Source organism: Silene latifolia, chromosome 2 (genome assembly GCF_048544455.1).
Source record: "Silene latifolia isolate original U9 population chromosome 2, ASM4854445v1, whole genome shotgun sequence".
NCBI classification, from domain to species: Eukaryota; Viridiplantae; Streptophyta; class Magnoliopsida; order Caryophyllales; family Caryophyllaceae; genus Silene; species Silene latifolia.
Genome location: NC_133527.1, coordinates 188,421,171 through 188,443,404, shown reverse-complemented (window position 1 = coordinate 188,443,404; position 22,234 = coordinate 188,421,171). Strand labels below are relative to the sequence as shown.

Genomic DNA, 22,234 nt, shown 5'->3' with positions numbered 1-22,234 from the left:
TTGACCTAATAACCACTATTCATCTGGTAATATCTTCCTTATCTCTCTACGATACACTCTTAGCCAAGTAACAACGACTTACCTCTCTAAGTTTACTGACTTGAGCGTCGGAGTGAGTACGCTCGGCCAAAGCCGAGCCCTCAGTTTGTTCATCGTTTCAGGAGACCGCAGGAAGGATTCTAGCAAGGACATCATTCTACTAGCTACGAGTGGTATCAAACATCTGCTCTGGATTTACACCCGGAACAGCTTTAATAATGTATAGCTTGGATGTTCTAATTGTTTTTCTTGTGCGTGCATTACATATTTGCATGAAGTTTCTACTTGTCAGTCTCATGATATATGCATATTTATTGGTGTGAGATACTCTAAGAAGATTTCAGGACATTTTACCTTTAAGATTTTACTCTATCCTTTCACTCATTATATCTTAATATGGTTTTGAAAATTTCGAAGTTTTAATAATCAAGTTATTTCACGTATTAGAAAAAGTTCAAATTTGTTCCAGTTAGTCATTGGTATATTTTTCAAAATTTTGTGTTGTATAATTAAAAAAATAAAATTACCTTTACTAAAACTTTAAAATAAAATTTCAATTTTTGTTTTTCTTTGCCTTATGCTTATTAAATTTTGGTTGTTTTCCCCCGATTTCGAAGTTTAACTGTTTCACGTATACGAAAATTTCTCGCTACTTTAAGTTAGTCTTTGATGTATATATTTTCAAAATTTTATGTTCTATATAGATATTTTTTTTAAAAAAAAAAATTACCTAAAGAAGTTGAAAATGAAATTTTCATTTTTTGTTTTTTCTTTGGCCTTGTGCGGTTATTGGGATGCTAGGGCTTGTTATTATGGACGTCTAATAACAGGCTAAGCACCTACAAACGTATTTGAGTTTGTCTTTGAATTGGATTACACGAATTCTTGTTCGCGACGAAAATTCGTCTTTTCCATTATATAAGGCATACGTTTTTACTCATTTCCTAAATGTGATTATTAAAAGACTTTTGTTCAATTAATTCTTATAACTTCCTTGATTTTTGATAAACCGGGGTTTTAACTATTCCATTTTCAATTTTCAAGTTTCGGGACGAAACTTATTTTAAGGAGGGTAGAATGTAATACCCCGAAAAAAATAATAATAATAACATTATTTTATCAAATGACTAAAATGACATATTTATTATATTGCCCGCTAATACGGAAATATAGTTAATATCGGAATAACGTTTGTATGAGAGACGGATCGCAATGGCCTTAATGACCCACGTGTCTTTCAAGATAATGATGATGATTCATTATGGGATAATACTTATCAAGTAATCATCATAGGCTACGTACCATGCATGTCATTGTGAGTTCCTTAGCCAATTAAAAGGTGAGCATACAACATTTGCTTGGACATTAAGTTTTCTCTTTTGCCTATAAATAGGCATGGGCCGTGAGTCTTTAAAAACACAACAAAAACTTATTTTTAGAACTTTGTCTCTCATATAAATACAAAGTGAGATAAGTGTCTATTTTCCGAGGTCGTCTCAAGGGTTGAGAACGTTAGTCTATCTACCGGTGTGGATATACTAGAGACTCCGTATTTTCGGGGTTAGACCAATTTATTGTCTACACATAAAATATGTATCCATTTACTCAATTTTACAAGTTTCTTAAATTGTCTCTCGTACACATAAATGAGAGATAATTAGAGAACTCATTATTAATTACTCCGTAGTAATTAGGTCTCTACGGATATAATAAGGTATGATTTCGGGACCCTTCGTCGTAGAAATAAGTAATAATATAATGATTATTATATACTATTATAAATCGTCTCATGTTATCTTATCATTATAGTACTCACATGATATATTAACTGTCTTTATCTGAACATATGGTTGTCATATTAATACTATTGTTATAATGTACTATTGGCCAATTGTAGCATTCGGAATACGATTACGGGAGGGGGACAACATTACAAATTTGACCTGTGTACATGGAAGGGGGCACTGCCTCATGTGAACTACGGTTCTGATTATTACTGGTAAAAATGCCAGGGGGTTTACACGGGTCTTAGACTCGGGATCCTGTGTACATGGAGGAGGGCTTAGCCTAGGGGAGTTTTCTACTCCGTAATGTCTCTCTATTCAGTAATGGTAGACCGGTATAATTGTAAAGTGAGTTATTGCATTCTAAAATGACAGGTTGTGCATGTCTATTTAATAATTATTTGATTGTGTTCATGTGACTTATTTTATAGTACTTGTGAGACCAGAAAGAAATGAACTATTAAAATGGAGGTAAGTAGGGCCGGTGGAGGTGACCGGAGTCATACTCAGCCTGTGGTTGGCTGATCCGTTACTTTCATTCTTTTTCAGGTACAAGTAAGGGGGAAGGTCAAGTGTGAGGATTTTCAGATGACCTAATAGGATGAATAATGTAATCGAGTGATTAGTTTCTATCTTTATTTTTGTATAAGCCTTGTATTCTCCGAAGGGGGAATACGGCGGTGACGCCCTTGTAATTCCGCTGCTGTCTTTTATTAATAAAAAGAGCTATTTTGAGCTGCCTGTCTGCTTTCCGGGGGCGTTACAATTGTATAGAGTTCAGGGTACACCATAAAATTTCAAAAATGTAGGGGTACAACATAGAAAATCGAAAAACTCAAGGGTACACCGTAGAATATCCCTATTTTTTTTAATGAAATTGAAACATCTCGCTGTTTCAGATAGCGAGAAGTATCGCTGCATTTGCTTTGTGACAGCTTACCTTCGTCGCCTTCGCTCTCCTTGCTCCAACCACCAAACAACAAAATAAAACCACCATTATCTTCCTCTCACTTCCCTTATCAAATATAAGTCTTTGTTTGAGTCATTAGGGTCATAATTTGCAAAGAAAACATGCTGCAATATCGTCATTTACAAAACTTTTTATGCGATATCGGTTTCGCGACAACAGAAATTGATGGAGGCATAAACCAACGGACTATTTACTTGTGTATATTTCATATCTACTTGTACTCTTTTAGTGTTTTTAGGCCGCATGAATAGGATTCTTCCTGTTTGTACCAACTTACGGACTATTCAATTGTGTCAAAACTCGTGTTGGTGTTCTTTGTTCGTAGGACATGTTTGTTGTTACTGATAGAGGTACCTGCGTGTTATGTCAATCAGAGTACTGAGTATATTTGTTTGCTTAATAAGGAGTAATGAGTATGAACTCTGAAATATAGATGTCATGACTCACGACGATGAAAGAAAGTGAGAACCAAAGAATGAACAGACATATAATTTCGGTTGTCGCGAAACTGAAATCGCATAAATAGTTTAGTGAACGGCAAATATTGCGGCATGTTTTATTTGCAAACTACGACGCTAATGACTCAAACAAAGATTTTTATTTGATAAGGGAAGTGAGAAGACGATAATGGTGGTCTTATTTTGTTGTTTGGTGGTTGGAGCAAGGAGAGCGTAAGCGACTAATGTAAGCTGCCACAAAGCAAATGCCCACGATACTTCTCGCTATCTAAAACAGCGAGATGTTTCAATTTCATTAAAAAAAATGAAAAATTCCTCCATTTCTTGTAATTAGTTTAAAATGAGCACCACTTTTGTAATTACTTTGGTTTTAAACCCCATGTAAGTAAAAAATTCTATTCCACCCGTCTTTAAAATTACTCTTTTGGTGACAATCATATGTTACTTTTTATTCTTTTTAGGATATTTCAATCAAAGGTAAATAAATGATTGAAACGAAGTTAAAAAACGAATATTGATAAACTAAATTTATAGTTTATCAAACTATAATTTGAAACGATCACTGGTCTTCCATTACAATTTTCTAAAAAAAATACTTTCTCCGTTTCAGTCATTTGTTTACCTTTGATTTTGGCATAACCGCATAAAGACCAGAAAAAAGGAGATGACCAATTATGTGATGATAATTGGACAAAATTGAGTGTGGATGATCAAATTATTCAACAAAAGCATTTTAAAAACAGAAAGATAAACAATTAACCGAGACATCCAAAATAAAATAGGTAAATAAATGACCGGACAAATGCCGAGTTTACCTGCAGATTTAGCAAGAAGATTCCAACGACCTTCACCATGACGTGCAACATAATGAATAAGCAAATTGTCTTCTTCAAGTGTCCATGGTCCTCTCCTTAATTCTTCACCTTCTTCATGCATATGCTGTTCTTCTTCATTACATTGTGTTGATGTTTCTTGCTTTATTTCACTTATTATATCAATTTCTGTTTTCATTTTGTGTTTATAGTTTTGATTAAATTATTTAGTTTGTAATCCGCGAAAGTGGTAATTAAGCCCCTTAACTTTGTTCAATTGTGAAATTAGTCCCCATAAGTTTCATTTGGAGCAATCAAGCCCCTTGAGTTTCACCAAAAGTGAAATTCAACCTCATTTTCTTAATTTTCACCAAATTCTTATATTAAAATCACTTTTAATACAATTTATCAAATATAAATATTTTGTTTTATAATTTTAGAACTTTTATATTTATATTAAATATTGTGAATTGTTTTTTTATTTGAATTTTATAGTATATAAACAATTTATTATATATGTATGAATACTATATAAATTATAAACAATTTACTAAATATGTATGTGAAAGTGTTCGTCAATGATTAATAAATTATGTAGAAATCCGCAAAGTTGCAATTAGTAATTTTTAGTATTTAATAAATTGTTTAATAATAATATAAAATATTTTTAATTCAAATTCTTGTGAGAATTTTAAAAATTGGTTGAATTTCATTTTTGGTGAAACTTAGGGGGTTTGATTATTCCAAATGAAATTTACACAACCTAATTTCACAATTAAACAAAGTTAAGAAGCTTAATTACCACTTTCGTGGTTTATAATCACTTTCACGCTTTTTGGAGGTATTGAAAGAGGAAGATAGAATTTTTGAGTTCTGTTTTAAGTGTGAAAATTATAGGACACCAACCAAACCCTATATACAGCGGCGGACCTGGGGGTGCGTACAGCCCCTCACGTGCGCACCCTCGGATTTTGGGATATTTTTTTTTTAAGATATCGACTAAACAGAGAATCTATACAATTTGCATGCAATAATTATCATTCAAACTGTTTGGGTTCAGCGGATTGAGTTAATATACTTCGGAGGGGCAGCAGGGGTTCGAGACCCCAGAACACCTTTTTAGTAGTATTTTCTATCAGCTAAATAGCCTAAATTCATTTCTCTACCCACTTTTCTTTTTTTTCAATTCCTAAAGTCACACGATTGACTTGTACGCACACATTACGACTACTCCAACGACCGTCTTCAAAATATCAAGTTCCCAAATTTATAATTTGGATTGTTAGTTTCAAACCTTTTTGTTCGACAATCGACTTCAAAATTCCAAATTCCCGTCTTCAAAATATCAATTTCCCAAATTTATAATTTGGATTGTTAATTTCAAACCTTTTTGTTCGACAATTGACTTCAAATTTTCAAAAAAGAACCTCATGAAGTGCTTGAAAGCCACTGTTTTTTTTATATACTTTCAGTAAAAAGGATGTGTTGCTTTATAATCCAACAACCTTTTTAGTAGTATTTTCTATCAGCTAAATAGCCTAAATTCATTTCTCTACCCACTTTTCTTTTTTTTCAATTCCTAAAGTCACACGATTGACTTGTACGCACACATTACGACTACTCCAACGACCGTCTTCAAAATATCAAGTTCCCAAATTTATAATTTGGATTGTTAGTTTCAAACCTTTTTGTTCGACAATCGACTTCAAAATTCCAAATTCCCGTCTTCAAAATATCAATTTCCCAAATTTATAATTTGGATTGTTAATTTCAAACCTTTTTGTTCGACAATTGACTTCAAATTTTCAAAAAAGAACCTCATGAAGTGCTTGAAAGCCACTGTTTTTTTTATATACTCGTAAAAAGGATGTGTTGCTTTATAATCCAACAACCTTTTTAGTAGTATTTTCTATCAGCTAAATAGCCTAAATTCATTTCTCTACCCACTTTTCTTTTTTTTCAATTCCTAAAGTCACACGATTGACTTGTACGCACACATTACGACTACTCCAACGACCGTCTTCAAAATATCAAGTTCCCAAATTTATAATTTGGATTGTTAGTTTCAAACCTTTTTGTTCGACAATCGACTTCAAAATTCCAAATTCCCGTCTTCAAAATATCAATTTCCCAAATTTATAATTTGGATTGTTAATTTCAAACCTTTTTGTTCGACAATTGACTTCAAATTTTCAAAAAAGAACCTCATGAAGTGCTTGAAAGCCACTGTTTTTTTTATATACTCGTAAAAAGGATGTGTTGCTTTATAATCCAACAACTTTTCACCATTGTCTTGTGTTTCTAGTTAACCGCATGCAAAACAGACGTGTTTGACTGCACATTTTACAAAAATCATTTCTTATTAACAACGTGTGTTTCTTGGGTTTGTTTAAGCATGCTTATTACAAAAACGGATTATTTAACTTACTAATTAAAATATAAATTATGCCCTAATTAAATAAATTCAAAATAATTAGAGAATTCAAAATCTATATTGGCCAGCTTAAGCAGAGGCGATTCTAGGATTGTATGTATGGGGGGTGCATAAAATTTTCTAATAATGAAAATATCGAGTTTTATGAATAAAATTTTGTTTAGTTGAATAAAATGTATGGTGATATGGTAAATTGTTCAATACAAGAATTGAACTCATGACTTCTAACAAAAAAATAGTCTTAAGAATCATTAGACTCACATAATTTATATGCTCCTATACTAAATAAAATTGTAATTATTTTCAGGAAAATGGGGTGCAGATAAACCCTGCACCCCCATGAGAAATGCCCCTGAGGTTAAGCATTATTATAAACATAATCTCAAAACTTAGTATAGAAACTCAATACAAAATGGGCAATTGAGTAGGGCAATTGACTATTCTCTAAGTGACTAGGTTATCACTAAAATTTGGGACAGACGGTCTCTCACTAAGTCATTGAGAGACCAATCTTTCATACCCTTTTATTTGTATTTCGTACCCCTTTTGTTGTTGATCGTGACGTAGTAATTTCGTACCTATTTACATCATAAATGTACCCATTTTATCATTAATCATGATTTGTACCTATTTTATTATCTTTAGTACCACTTTTTCTTAAAATTGTATAATGGTCTCTCAGTAAAGCTTATTAAGAGACCGTCTCTCAGGAGACCTATTGCTAAGTTATACTCCCTCCTATTCACTCATTTCTTTCCCTTCCATTTTGCACAAGAAATAAAAAAATAATTTTGGACCACACAAAACGAGTACCCCACATTAGGGCTGGTCAATGGTGCAGGTCGGCTAGGTCCGGTCGGGTTTGACTTTGGAGACCCGGAACCGGCCCGAGATAGGGGCGGGGTTGAGCCGGGTCAAGGCGGGCCGGGCCGGATTGGGTTAAAAGTGACCCATGAGGTGGGTTTAGGGCGGGTCCGGGTTGGGACGGGTCGGGTTTGAGATTTGGAGACCCTGAATCGGCCCGGATACAGGACGGGTCTGGCCGAGTTGGGAGGCGGTTCGGGTCAATAAATAAGAGAGAAAAAGTCATTTCGGTTCAATTAATGTTATGTTTTGTTGGGTCATTTACGGGTTAGGTGGTTTCAGATCGGGTCACTTTCGGGTCGGGTCACCACGTGTCAAGAAAACTCGGGTCATGTTTGGGTTGGGTGGGGTCAATTCGGTTTTTGGGTCACATTTGGGTGATATAGTTCTGGTCAATTTCGAATCTCGGGTTAATCGGGTCAGGTTACTTTTGACAGGTCTAGGTTGAGCCCACAAGAAGTACGTAGTAACAGAAAGCAAGGACGGCCCTGTTGATCTCGCGATCATTGCTGATGTGAGCTGGGTTAGACAGCCCATGTATTGGGATGTATTTAGGAAATATATTGAAGGGCCCATTCATGATTAACTCTCCACAGACAACAACTGCACACACACGTTTTTAATTCGTATACCATACACACATGCTACGGTTACAATCGGTGTATAAAATCTTTTCAGCAACTTTTCTATAAGACCGTCCTATAGCATAGGACGAGCCCAATAGGAGAAAGTAGCCCAAATAAAAGACTTAAAAATACTGACTATACTGAATAAAAAATGAAAGCAACAGACGATGAACAACGTCATTGCAGTTGTAAGTCCCCGTCCCCGTCAGTGCCATAACTACCGTCCCCGCCATCTTTGTCACCATTACCTCCGCCGCAATCACGACTCACTGAAAAACGCCGATCAAGTCACCAACATGCCGATTTTGGATTTGAAATTGAAAGTTTCAGATTTCTTCTTATTACTTTCTCAATTTGAATACTCAAAGGACTTTGATTGAAAACTTCAATTTTTAAGGTAAAGCATGGACTTTATATTTTAAAACTACTCAACCCATGAACTAATTATAACAACTAAGATTTTTAACTTCAAAACGAACAATTTTATAATTGTACTTTTCATTTATTATGATTGATAGATTGGTGGCTTCTTCTATATTTTTTTTGTGAAATATGATTTTAGTTTAATTACTAGTACTTTTAGTATGACAAATTCATGTTCAAGGCTTTGGCTGTGTCTTTAATTTCATAAAGTGTGTATTCTATCTTTCATGATTGGTTGTTTTAATTAGACAACATAGTTTATTGGGTTAAAACCTTACGGATTTGGGATGAAAACATCGATGACCATGAGCAAGCCAGATGATCCGGTCAAGGCGGTGAAGGCGGCGAATCAGGCATTAAAATGGTGGCTTAGGGGCGGAGCACTTATGGTGTGCAGTGGGGGGAGTAGAAGGAATTGCACTACCATGGAGAAAATAGCGAGGCACGGTACTGAGTGTGAGGAGAAGAAAGAGTTAGGATTCTATATTTATTGGGCTTGTCTTACAATATAACTAGTCTTTTGCTTAGGACCAGTCTTATGGTATAAGACCGTCCTATATAACAATTTGTGAAATCTTTTATACATCACCAATGAAACTTAGACATATGGCAGAATCTAATTATTTTATTTACCAACATTTTATTCCATTTTTTCTTTTAATTTTTTTATACAAAAATGCAATATGTTTAGGGGGCGTTTGGTTGGGGATAATTAGGAAAGGGTAAGAGAATAAGGACCGATGATTCCCTTTGTTATTGTTTGGTTAAGCAAATTAATGATACCCTTTGGCCTTTACCCATCTATCCTATTAACAAACCTCCTAATAATTCTAAGTTGATACCACTCACCCCCCAAGGTTTAGATTTTCATTCCCTTCCTTACCCATCTTTTTTTCTCCCTTCACTAAAAAAAAAAAACAACGTAACCTTTCAAAAAAAAAAAACGCTGCGGCTGCTCAACCCGCCTGCCGTCGCCCTCACTGCCGCCTCTTCACCCTTCTCTCTTGAATGTTTGTCCTCTTTTCCTCTCTACAAAATTCATCCTTTTATATTTCGTTTTTTATTTTTAATCTTTGCTTTTGTAAAGTATAGATTATTCATGTTTAATTTAGAATTTTTATTGTTCAATTATTCTTATTTAGAGTTCTTATTGTTCAATTTTTCCGATTTAGGGTTCTTATTGTTCAATTTTTCTGATTTAGAGTTCTTACTGTTTAGAAGAAAAAATCGTAATATTAGATTGATTCATTTCTTTAACAACCAAACAACCACAAAGGGAATAAGGGGATAAACCATTCCTTTACAAAATCATAACCAAACAAGAAGTTTAATTCAAGGTAATTCCATACCTTACCCCTTATTTCCCTTTCTTGATCTCATTCTCTTTCCCTTTCCAATACCAAACGCCCCCTTATAGTGTACTTCAGCAGTTTGCACTCTCCAACGTTCCTCTCCCCTACCACCATAAAAAAAACCAATATGTAAAACAGGAAAGAATTAAAACAATAATTTTATCAAATCTGAAAAAATTATGGTATAAATAAACTAATAATAATTTTGGGAAAAGTTTCAGAAAAATAAATTTGGTTTTTAGAATTTGGCTTCCTTCCAATTATAACAACAAAATTTACCACGTGTTATTACCTTACTCACAGTGTATAGAAGAATCTATACACTGAGTGTAACCGTAGCCTTTTCGCACCCAGGTGTATGGTACTTTCTACTCTCAATATTAAATGGAAAAAAAAAATAACAAAAGTTCCCAATACTTGATAGTTATCACTTTCCATAAACTCTTTCTTTTTCGTGTTCCAAACTACGTCTTCCGTTTCAATCAAAAAAATCATGCATAAAATTTAATTTTCCATCCAACGTAGTGGTTTTGTAATCTTGATTCGAGTTTTGATTAATTAAATTCTAATTTATCAGGTATGTGTTAAAATTACTTCGTGTTTTGATTAATTAAATTCTAATTTATCGGGTTTGTGTTGAATTAAATTAAACCCTAAAGGTGGTATAATACCGTAAATTAAATTGAATTTTTATGTTTTATCTCTCATTATTTATGACTAAATTTGTGGTTTCGAGTGTGATATTCGTCATATATCACTATCATATTATCTCAAAATTTAGTAAATATGATAATTTAATTTGATGAATATGTCTTATCAAGTGTGATATTCATCATAAGCCATTATTATATTCATTTTGGTTTTAGTGAATATGATAATATAATTTTGATGAATATGTAGTATTTAGTGTAATATTCACTCTATGATACTATTATATTCACGTTGAGTTAAATGAATAGTGTAATTTGATGAACGTGTGTTATGTAATGTGTTATTCATTTTATGACACTGTTATATACTTATATTGACTTTGAGTTTAGTGAATATCGGTCTAATTTGATGATTATGAACTGTAAATTTGATAAAACTCGAATACAAATAGATGAATTTAATAAATTCATTATGGTTTTAATTTTGATAAATTGATTAATTTAGAAAAGGAAAAAAAAGGTACTATGAGAGATGTAATGGGTTGACACGAACACGACATGAAATTTAAATGGATCGGGTTAGGATTAAGCTCTTTTGACACGAACCCAACACGAATAACCTGTTTATTTAAAAGTGTCAATGTGTCATAATATATTGGGGTTGAATCAATGATCCAAACAAACAACTTAAAAATATGCATTTTCATTCATCATTTTTGGGAAAATAGGGTTGTAGAGCTTAGTTTAGTTTATTGGGTTAAATGAGTTAAGTGGGTTAAAAATGATCTACTAGAAGATAAACAGGTTCAACAGATCGGGTCGGGTTATGGAAAAATTAAATGGGTTAGGTTAGGGTTGAGACAATCGATCTGTTTATGTAATTGGGTCGTGTTAGGATTGGGGTCGTGGTGACCCGTTTAAAGTTAACACGAAAACGACGCGACCTGAATAATTTGCGAGGTCTATTATTCTTCAAACCCATTGCGGAGAACTCAACACAAGCCCTTGCATGCCCCTCATTTACCAAAAAAAAAACATTTCAAATTGGATAGTGATAGGGCGTCATCGGTTGACGCCCAAATTGGGGTCACCCTCTCACATGCATTTTTAATTAAAAGGGTCTTAACTCACCCCATGTGAGAAGGTGACACAGAAATTGAATGTCATCCGTTGCGCCTGTAACGCCCCGTAAATTTCGGACCGTTAATATATTTCGAAAATAATTAATTAATCAAGTAAAATTTGACAATAATGTATTTAAAGTAAAAATAATTCAAAGAAATATAATTTTATTATATTTTGAAGAAAAGTATTTATTTTGATAGTTTTGAAATGTTTAAAAATAGTTTAAACTGTGTAAAATCTTTTATTTCGAAATAAGGGCGTATCGGGGGGGAAAATGACAATTCGTTTGAACGTTGGGTAAACGAATTTGGAAATGGGTCGTATGAATACTCAATTTTATTGTAATCTTGTGTTTAAAGACTTTGGTCTTGACGGAATTTGCATTTGACTTACGGATTTAATTATTATTGAAACAAGTCAAACCCGACTCGTAAAAATCCCGACTAAAAATCCCGCACTTCCTTTTTCCTCCTTTCCTTCCTCCCTCACGCGCATCCCTTCCCCCTACCTTTCATTTTTCTGGTTTTTCCCTTTCATCACCTTCCATAACCTTCCAATCACCATTTTCAACAAAATTTCAAGCTGTTTAGGCCATAAATTCTTCGTTTCTTAGCGGTTTTTCACGAAATTTACCTTTCCGGAATCCCCTCGCCGAGATCTACAACTTAGTATGTTCTAATTTCAGTTTTCATTAAGTTGTTTTAAGACCAAATTTCGGAATTTTCGGTTTATATGCTTATTATTGTGTTTTAATTGTTTAATTAGGTGAAGGATTGGAAGACGAGTTTGGGGACTCGTATATTATTGAAGATAGCGGCTAGTGTCGTTAGGGTTTGAGTTTTGAGGTGCTAATTGCTTATTTCCTAGCTTAAGGTAACATATTTCGAGTTACTCGACGAAAGATCGTCACATATGTGTTGTTTTTGTATGTTTTATGATTTTTTGTTTATGTAGTCATTTTCACATGTTTAAAATGGTTGCATGCATGTCAATTGTTAGATTAAATTATCATAATAGTATGGAAATGATATGGGAACGATTAGATAATGCTTAAAACGGGTTAAAATGAAGAAAAACGGTAAAAAAAGAGGATGTTAGGGTGGCGGCAAATGGCCGGGCAGCCGTGTGCGGCCCACGGCTAGCCCACGGTTGGCCCGGGTCGGTCCGTTGCTTGTTTCGCGGTTTTCCATGCTTTGTCCGTCATTTTAGGTTCATCAAGGATATAATTAGAATGAATATACATGGTTAAACTTGTTAAGGGAATCATAAAAGTAGCTAAAAGTTATGCTAATGGTAGAAAAATTATGTTATATCGACAATTATCACATGTTAGGATAATTTACAAAATGAAATGGTAATTAATAGGCTCAAAATGAATTTTATAGCTATAATTGTAATGTTTTGCTTGATTGTCTTGAAAACGAGCCTTAGTCCCTTTGATCGATGCGATGTCGATTAATTGAGTGATTGGTCACCGCAATTTGACCCGTACACTGCCGCAGGTCAGTGGGGTTGCGGGTAAAAATTCGGTTGAATGATTTAGATAATCGGCCTTTTTCTTGTTTTAGGCCATTTATCAAGCTTTTGTTCACATGTATAGCTTATTGAATTTAATAGTGACTTGTATTGTAGAAATGGCCCTAGTTTCCCCTGAAGCCTTTAATATGGTTACTATTGTTAGAATTAGAAATTAGTATTGAATACTTATTGAGGATTCATTTGGGATTGTATCTTTGTAAATAGACATTATAAGCCTTTCACATGATAGAATGCTAGAATTTATATTGATAAGTAGGACTTTTTGCCCTCTTAAGGTTAAGTGGGTGTCTTACTTGACTTGTGTGGTGAGTCATGTGTGGTGTGGGCTAAAATATTCAAGCTGGGACTAGCTGGGACTAGGTCCTAGGTGAGTATTTCGGCCTCCATCATAGATAGGTCTTTATAGTCTTTGACGAGTATATGTTCACTGTTTGATAGCCTTTGTGTTCCTGACTAGTGGATGTTTATCCAAGTTGGGGCATGACCTCAGGTACTTATTTTGATAGTATGGGGTCAGCTTAAGTACTAGCCAACCCTTCGGTGGTGTCCTTAGGGTACTCACTTCACTTTGTTTTAAAAAAAAAGTTGTGGGTCTTGGGTGCGGTGGTGTGTATCCGCATGTCTAGGTCTCAAGTGATTTTAGGCTAGGGTTGTGTTGTCTTTTGGCCATGTTTTCTTAATAGTAACCGCTGAGCCAAGATACCGGTTCGATTACCTTCCCTACCTCGTGGTATAGACTCGAGTTACAAAGTGACTATTGACCGTGCTAAGAACTTATGCCTGTCTTTGATATATTGCCCTTTCTTGTATGGTGATTTTATGAATCGTAATAGGTGAGATGTAAGCGATTCTGATTGATAAAGTTTGGATTACTATTTGTTATATGATTCACATGATAGTCTAGTTTGGTCAGTTTAGGGGTCATTTGCTAGAATACATGATAAGTAAATGGGTTATCAAATTGTTTACATGTTACATTACATGTTACATTAATTTTGACGATTCGTGGCTGGGAGGACTCGAAGTTACTCCCCACTGAATTGTGGCTTTCGTGTTTGTATAAAATGCGATTGACAGGTTGTTGATGCTTTGTTTGGGGTCACAGACGGCTAGTGAGCAAGGAACCTTGGACCTAGTTTTGGCTATTCTATTAGTAAACCCTTTACACTTTTGATTTGTATATAATTTGAAGGGACATATGTCTCCCTTTTCTATTTTGGGTTTGTATCACTATATTTCCGCGTCTTAAGTTATGTGTGTAAATTAGTTTATCAGTTGTTGCAGGGTTTTTGACACTCTTCTTGAGTTGGAATTGGTTGTGAATGGTTTAGTTAGAAAAATTTTGAGATTGCAGGTTTTTGGACTAGTTGAACCATTTACAAACATATCCTACCAGTTTTTCTGTAGAATTTACGTATATAATTAAGGCTAGATTTAAGGGTGTCACAGCGCCCTTTTATTTTCCTTTCAAATTCCAATTTAATTTATTAAATTTTCTTTATACTAAATACCCCTAGGAAAAGAAAAATAACAATTAATCATGTTTAGAGAGACTACTTTTTTTGTCATTACCTTTATTATATATTATTAATCAAGTGCTATTATGATTGAAAAAAATTACAAATCAAAATTGCACAATAATGCTATTATTATACACCTGTCTTACTTTAAAATATTTTCAATATTTATTTAACTGAGAAATTAATAAAAACCAAGAATAAAAAGTACTCTAGAGACTATGACTATGAAGAAATCCAATAAAACATACTTTAATTTGTACTTCGCAACTCAAATGTTGACAATAATATTTTAAAAAGAATGCTCATCAACTTTTTCCATAACTCTCCAATAACAATAATATAGTATTCCGTATGTCTTATTTACATTCTACACAATGGCGAAGCTAGGATTTACAGTTAGGGGGAAGGATTTCAACGGGAGCGAATAAGTAATGACATAACATAACGTAAATTAAAACCAGAAATTTTAACTACAATTTTCAAATTTTCCCTTAGCCAACGTAGTCGAGGGTTTCTGCTAATCCCCCAAATCCGCCACAAATTCTACACCAAAACATCAATAACATCATACACTTTCATAAATTCTCCTAGCCAATTATGCATTCAACAAATCACGTATATGATGTGTATTTTCAACAAATTTCCATCAATTATTTGACAAAACAAATGCGTAAGGGACTAGAAAAGTATACGAAAGAAGGTCCGAAAGTGAGTATTGTGACTTGTGAATGTGACCTTTATTAGTGGACCGTCCACATGCATAGTTGCAAAGACTTCACTAGCTTTACCTAAACAACATACTCAAATTATAATTTTGCAAAATAATTCCATGAAATCCTACTCATCCCACATTCAACTCATAAATATAAGTCCAACAAATACCTAACCCAAGAAAGTAAGAAACTCCCTTTTTCCACATCCTACGCATTGTCCTTAGCCTCGTTAAGTCATTTTATATAAGCCAATATTTGTACAAGAGTTAGTGACTCGCGGAGGAAAAGGATTAATAAGGTCGTTCGTTCTTATTATATAAAGAAAATTTTAGTTAAAATTTCATTTTTTTTTCTAATTTATCTTATTGCATTATTAGTTCGCTCTTACTAAATTTTTTCGTCTCATCATAGTACTCCCTCCTATTCACAATAAACCTCTCATTTCATTTTGACACAAAAATTAAGAAAACACACTACCCCACCATATAAATAAATTTGGACCACACAAATACACTACCCCACCATACAATTAAATTTGGACCACACAAACACTTACCAAAAAAGGAAATAGGGAGGTTATTGTGAATAGACGGAAAAAGAAATAGGGAAGTTTATATTGAATAGGAGGGAGTATAATAATTTAAAATAAATAGACTCGATATTATACCACTAGCTCATCTACTCTATTTCATATATATGAAAGTATTAGAGAATATTAGTATGGAATATATATATTAGATGGATTAGGAAATTAGGAAAATGTTTATTTAGGTTTATAATAATATTATGCCATTATGGGTATTATAATTTATATGTAGAATATTAAGGAATATTCATTGAGATTACCTAAATAAATTTCCTAATTTTTTACTCCATCTAATATTCTAATAGAAAATCATATATTACCCATTACTAAAACATATAGTTGAAACGAAAAAAGTACTTGTAATATTTTAAATTTTGTTACTTTATTTTTATAATAGATATAAAATTAAAAATACTTTTAAGTCAAAGAATATTGTACCAATATCAAATCCAAATTAGTAACACCAAATGAGACTTATGAGAGTGATACAAATACCATTCTATTACGTAACCTCAAACACTAAAATACATCACATCTTAACCATAATTTACGCCAAAACCATACATTACATTACACTTACACAGACAACAACCTCAGCTCATACTTATTTTCCTCCTTACTCCACAAAATAACAACTCATTGCCTAAAAATGTCAATAATAATACCAAAATCACTATCACCTTACATAATAATAATATCCACCTTATTAATATTAACATATTTTGTACATGAAATCAATGGTCATAATGAAGGATCAGTATACACAGCGGAAATCAATAACCTATCATCATTATCAAGGAAGCTTGATGAATCCTCCTCTGACCCAAGTATAAAGTGTGGTGGTTGTTCACCATGTGGTCATCCATCATGTTATCAAAGCCCACCTCCACCACCACCACCGTCTCCGTCTCCGCCACCACCAGCACCTAAGAAGCCACCGAGTAGTACTACTTATTGCCCGCCACCGCCGCCGTCGCCGTCAAGTTGGATATATGTGCCTGCACCACCTGGTGGGTTGTACCCTGTTGATCCAAACTACTCTTATTTTTCAGGGGCATCTAAGTTGAAGATAATTGTTGGGTATGGATTATTGCTACAACTGATAATAATCTTGTGGATATAATTAATAGAATACAAGTAATTAATTATTATGAATAGTTTAAATTTGTGTTTATTTTGACTGATTAAAATTGATCAGTTTGTTAATTATGGGAGGCAAGTTTATTTAGTGAAGTTTAATTTACTCTGTTTCATATGTGAACTATACTCGTAATCACAAAAACTTTGGAGATACGTCTCTACTCGCTTGTAATAAAGATCGAATACTAAAAATTAGGATTTAATTTTACTCCGTGTTTGTGATCGTCATTTGTTTGTGTTGTTTAATTTCGTTTTTGTGTTGACGTGTTTTTTACGTTACTTAAAAATAGGGAATTAATTAGTATGAAAATTTGATGATAATTTAATTGTTTCCGGGCGTTCATGCATGTTTGTGTACCTACTATATACAAGTTTGGTGTAAAATAGTAAAAGCAATTTTATACAATTGTTATTGTATAATTACGCGCTTGATTCAACAACTAGTGTTAGAACTTCGTCTACTCTGCATCCACATTAATCTTAAATCTTAATGTTAACTTGTTAAGCATTTGTACCCTTTTTGTTTTTTTTCCTCCTTAAGTGAACTTTTTCGCTTCATAGTCCGTAGCTGAACGTATAGCGGTTTCCAAAACATTTCCTATTATCAATTTATCATAAATATATCTTACTCTATACTACGGAGTATCAATATTTATTCTACATGGTATATTCAAGTTTCAACTATAATTTAGTATTCGAAAGTAGAGAACATAACACAAAATAAATGTTTAGGAGAATGATAATCCCTACTAACTTCTCCATTGTTGACGTCCGACAATAGTAAATTGGTGTAGTCGTGCTATTTAATCAAATTTCGAACGATGATTTAAAAACTTCACAAGATTAATCCATTGGCTCAGTGACTCTCACATATTGCAGGTAAGAGGGTTGATAAATAAAGGCTTATCCTTGTATTAATAACATAAATGATTGTTTCTGATGAGTAATCCAAGATGAAAATCACGTTGATAATTGGAAATTGAACATAATTATCTTGCATATCACGAGTACAACTGGTTTTACAATTCGCATTAGGGAACTGTCATTTAGTTATGCTTCATACTCCGTATGAGTTATCATAAGTAAGGGTGAATATCGCTCCAAAATCAAACCTAACCTAAAATATTCGGTCGTGTACCGCACCGAAGCTGTATTTTTCGGTCTTGGACCAAAAACTATGATTTTTTCATGATAATTAAAATTTACTCTCATTAAGTTAATCAAATTAGTTGATTAAAGTATATTAACATAAATAACCACCAATATTAAGATTATAATATTGTTTTGACGATAAAATACTTGATTATCGTTTAAATTGCGTAAATTAGTCACAAAACACCTAAATTTCGGTCAAAACAAGCTAATATAGGCCATGTTTTTTCTATTGAAAGAAGCCGAATTGAAATGCTTGGTGCTATGTTTGGGAACCTTGAATTGGAATTGAATTCCAGAATTGAAATATTTCAAGTGTTTGAGAACCCCTAGAATTTGGAATTGTAATTGACTCAATTCCTTATCAATTCTAAGCTAGTTAAAATTTGGGGTTCTCAAATACCTACCATATACTAGTCATTTCAATTCCATGACTTCTTACGTTTTATTTTGTGACGCAAATTTCGTCACAATATTTTTATTTATGATATTTTTTCCGATCGCAAATAGTTTTCGAGACAATATTTAATTTTTTCAAATATAAAACATCCAACGGTCTCGACCCATACCCGTCTCGCCCAAATTCAATTCCAATTCCAATTCCAATTCCACGGGTTTCCCAAACGTAATTTTGGAATTGGTTTTGGAATTGAATTCAAACATTTCAATTTCTACAATTGAAATCATGGAAATGAAATCAATTCCGTATATCCAAACACTACCTTCAAATTTCAATCAATAGTATGCATATCTATCTTTTATTCAATAAAAGTCTCCCTTTTGGTGAGAATCGTTTTTCCGTCCCTTATTTCGGAGTTTTTCCATTTATTCGTGGGGTTAGTTTCATCAGTAATATAGTCAAGAGTAGTTCGTTGATGGTTTGCAGCGTGTTCTTTCAAAAGGTAAAAGTAATTTGTCAGCGATCTTTGGAACCAGTCAGAGGTAAATTTTATCACATAAATCAAACGAAGGATTCCCTCAAAAGCTACATGAAGATAGCGATAATAGGACGAGCCGAATTGTCAGATGCTGTTTTGATATCCCTAGTTTATAAGAAAATTATTTTTCTTTGGTTTCCATTATTCTTTTCTTTCAAAAAAAAAAAAAAGAACAAGATCATATTAGTACTTGAATCAATCTAATGGGCTCTGAATTCATCTATTTGGGCTCAAAAACAGTATCAATAATTTGGCCCAATATGAAGTCTAGATCGGATTTGGTCAAGTTCGGCCAGCTTAGTTAGGTAGATACAAACAAGATGTATGACATATCAATTGTGTATCTGGCAAGTCTCCCAAAGGTAACAATGCTAATCTATCGCCCCACTAGCCAACTCTTGTCTTATACGGAGTAGATTACATTTCACAAAGCTTGTGGTAAAATTATTTACCCCCACCCTATTTATTTTGTAATAAAGATTATGATTTATGATTTACCTAATCGCCCTGGTGAGAGGTACAGCCTAATACTCGTATTTCTTACCGGAAAGATAGGTTTTATTGAGAGATTGCATAAATAACAATGACAAACAAGAAGTGTATTTATATTATTACATGAGTCTCAGTTTCCTAATTAGGTTAAGCAAATACAATATTTACCTTAGTTGTAGTTTTTCCTAAATACAATTATTTACAATAGGAATCATAAAAATATCATGACCATAAAGAAATTCTATTAACAATAATACTAGAAAACAACCTTTGAGACAGTTTAGGTAATATTTCAAATATTTCTTTAGGCTGAATTATTTCATTATGTTTTTATACTCTTATAGTATAAATACCGATTTATTCATTCATTCAGTATAATTCAAGCTTTTACAATCTTTATTTATTTATATTTAGTACACACTCTTACCTTTCAATTTATCAACCAAACCCCACTAAACATAACACCCTACTTGTACTTCCCTAATAAAAATTCCATTCCATATTATTATGCTTATTCTTCAACTACTTTCCCTTGTTGTCAAAAAAAAAAAAAAAACCTACTTTCCCTAAACAAGATGGCCAAAAAATTACCAAGTTTCCTAATCATACTAACACAACTTCTAGTGTTAGCCAGGGCAGACAACGCCTGCCCTTACCCATGTCTACCGCCACCACTCGGCCCCGGAACAACCACCCCGACGACAACAACCCCGACAACCATGACCCCGCCGTTCCAAAGCGGGTTTTATGGACCTCCACCACCTCCAGTAGGTGGGAATTATCCATACTATTACCCTCCTGGTCCTGGAGGTGGTGTAACAACTCAGACAGCACCCCCACCTCCTGATGCTATTCTTCCTTACTTTCCTTATTATTATAGGAACGGACATCGCCCCTCCGATCAGAGCTCATCATCACCTGCTTCTGTTTCGCTTTCGACTTTGTCGGTTGGGCTTGTTTTGAGTGTTGTGAGTGCTTTGGCTTTGTCATCTTGTTTGTTTTTTTAGTCACGGTAGTTAAGGATAGGTTAATTTTGTATAAACGTTGCTGGATTGTTTTAGTTATTTTCATACGTTTTGTTCTGAAATCTAAATTCCTTTCAAATGATATGAACAATGGTATGAATATTACTTGAAATTACAAGTACTGAATTCAAGGGGAAGACTTTTTTTTTTTTTTTTGGTGTGTATTATCCCACTTAATTAGTCTTGATTCAAATCAAGTAGGATCGTAAGGATGATAAAGTTTTCGAATTTAATTACTACTCGGTATTGTCTTTTGTAGGGTTGAAGTTGATATTTTTGGTAAAAGTTAGAACAACACCTTATTAGTTGCAAATATGAATTTTTTTCGGTTGTTTTACTACGAAATTTTGTTTTAAGTGGTAGACCTAATTCTCCTCTCCTACTATTCAGTTATTCGGGTTATATAATATGAAGTAATTAAGTTCTAATTCTTGGTTAATCCGGAATTATTTGATTGCCACCTTTATTTATTGCCTAAACAACACCTTGAACCTACGCTTGATGCGTAGGTTGAAGTGTTCCATCGACATTCGACAATACCAATCGTTGGTTTAGTGTAACTCCGTTATTTATTTTCTTGGTCAAGGAGTCAAGGCATTTAGGTGACAGGTAAACATCAGATTGTCATTTACAATTTATTATTGAATTACTAACATGATAAAGACATAAAACTAACTTTGATATGTCGAAATACAAACAGAATCATAACACATGGAATCGCCATTTGGGATGAACTAAGCGGTTGTTACTTGTTCAATTATACATGATTTGTCATATATTGGAGTTAAGAGTGTCATGTAACATGGTCTCTGTCATGTTTTATTATTGTAAAACTATGTCAATCATGGTTTTATAATTTTGTGCCATGTTGATATATGTACTTCTTACGTCTAAATCGTTTGTTTATCTTTGATAGACGAATGAAATATCATATGTTTGTAAAAAAGCTGTCAAAAAAAAAAAAAAAAAAATATGTTTGTAAAAAAGAGCTTTAACTTAGAAACAGGTTACACACGACTACACGAGTATCTCAAAGTGAAGCAGGAACATTTTCTCACAAAGGTATAAAGAATATGTACCTTGGCAACGTATGGGCATTATCAGGACCGATTCCAAAGGGCATTGGACCCTCCATTCCGTCTTGGTATTGGAGCGGGCACTACTGGCTTTTGATGGGCCCAAATAAACTTTTGCACAAGCCCAAGAATTTGAATGTGGAGTTTATGAACTTTATAAAATGTTCATTGTTGTAAGGTCTTGTTTCTTTGGATTTATGATTGCTCCTTTTAAGTTTAGGCCAGCTCTTGTAAGTTTAGTTTAGAAAAATTTACCGTTCATAATTTTAGTTCAGAAAAGTTTAACTCCTACCCCATACTCCTATAATTTTAGCTCAGCTACTATAAGTTCAGTTTAGAAAAGTTCAATTCAATTCATACTCATTTTTCTGTAAATCCAGCTCTTATCAACCCAGCTCAGAAAAGTTTAGCAAATATAAGTTCAATTTATAAAAGTTCAGAAAAATTAAGAAAAAAAATGTGTCCAAGTCATTTTTTACAAGTAAGAGGAAAATGATTATGTCAAGTAAATTGTTT

At 33.4% G+C, this 22,234-nt stretch overlaps 2 protein-coding genes and 1 long non-coding RNA gene across 3 annotated transcripts in view; 1 reads left to right on the top strand and 2 right to left on the bottom strand.

The window, feature by feature from the left end:
• Positions 1-22,234, bottom strand: part of LOC141643916 (uncharacterized) — a 226,123-nt gene that overhangs the window by 10,326 nt on the left and 193,563 nt on the right. The gene's annotated exons all lie outside the window — the stretch shown is intronic.
• On the top strand, positions 12,050-14,394 carry LOC141631819 (uncharacterized). The gene is made up of 3 exons (XR_012537709.1): positions 12,050-12,205; positions 12,303-12,410; positions 14,154-14,394. It is a non-coding gene; the product is annotated as an uncharacterized LOC141631819 (long non-coding RNA).
• Positions 20,780-22,234, bottom strand: part of LOC141643915 (protein C2-DOMAIN ABA-RELATED 9-like) — a 55,679-nt gene continuing 54,224 nt past the window's right edge. Inside the window, exon 4 of the mRNA XM_074453303.1 lies at positions 20,780-20,814. The gene's annotated coding sequence lies outside the window, so the exon portion shown is untranslated. The remainder of the gene's footprint in view (positions 20,815-22,234) is intronic.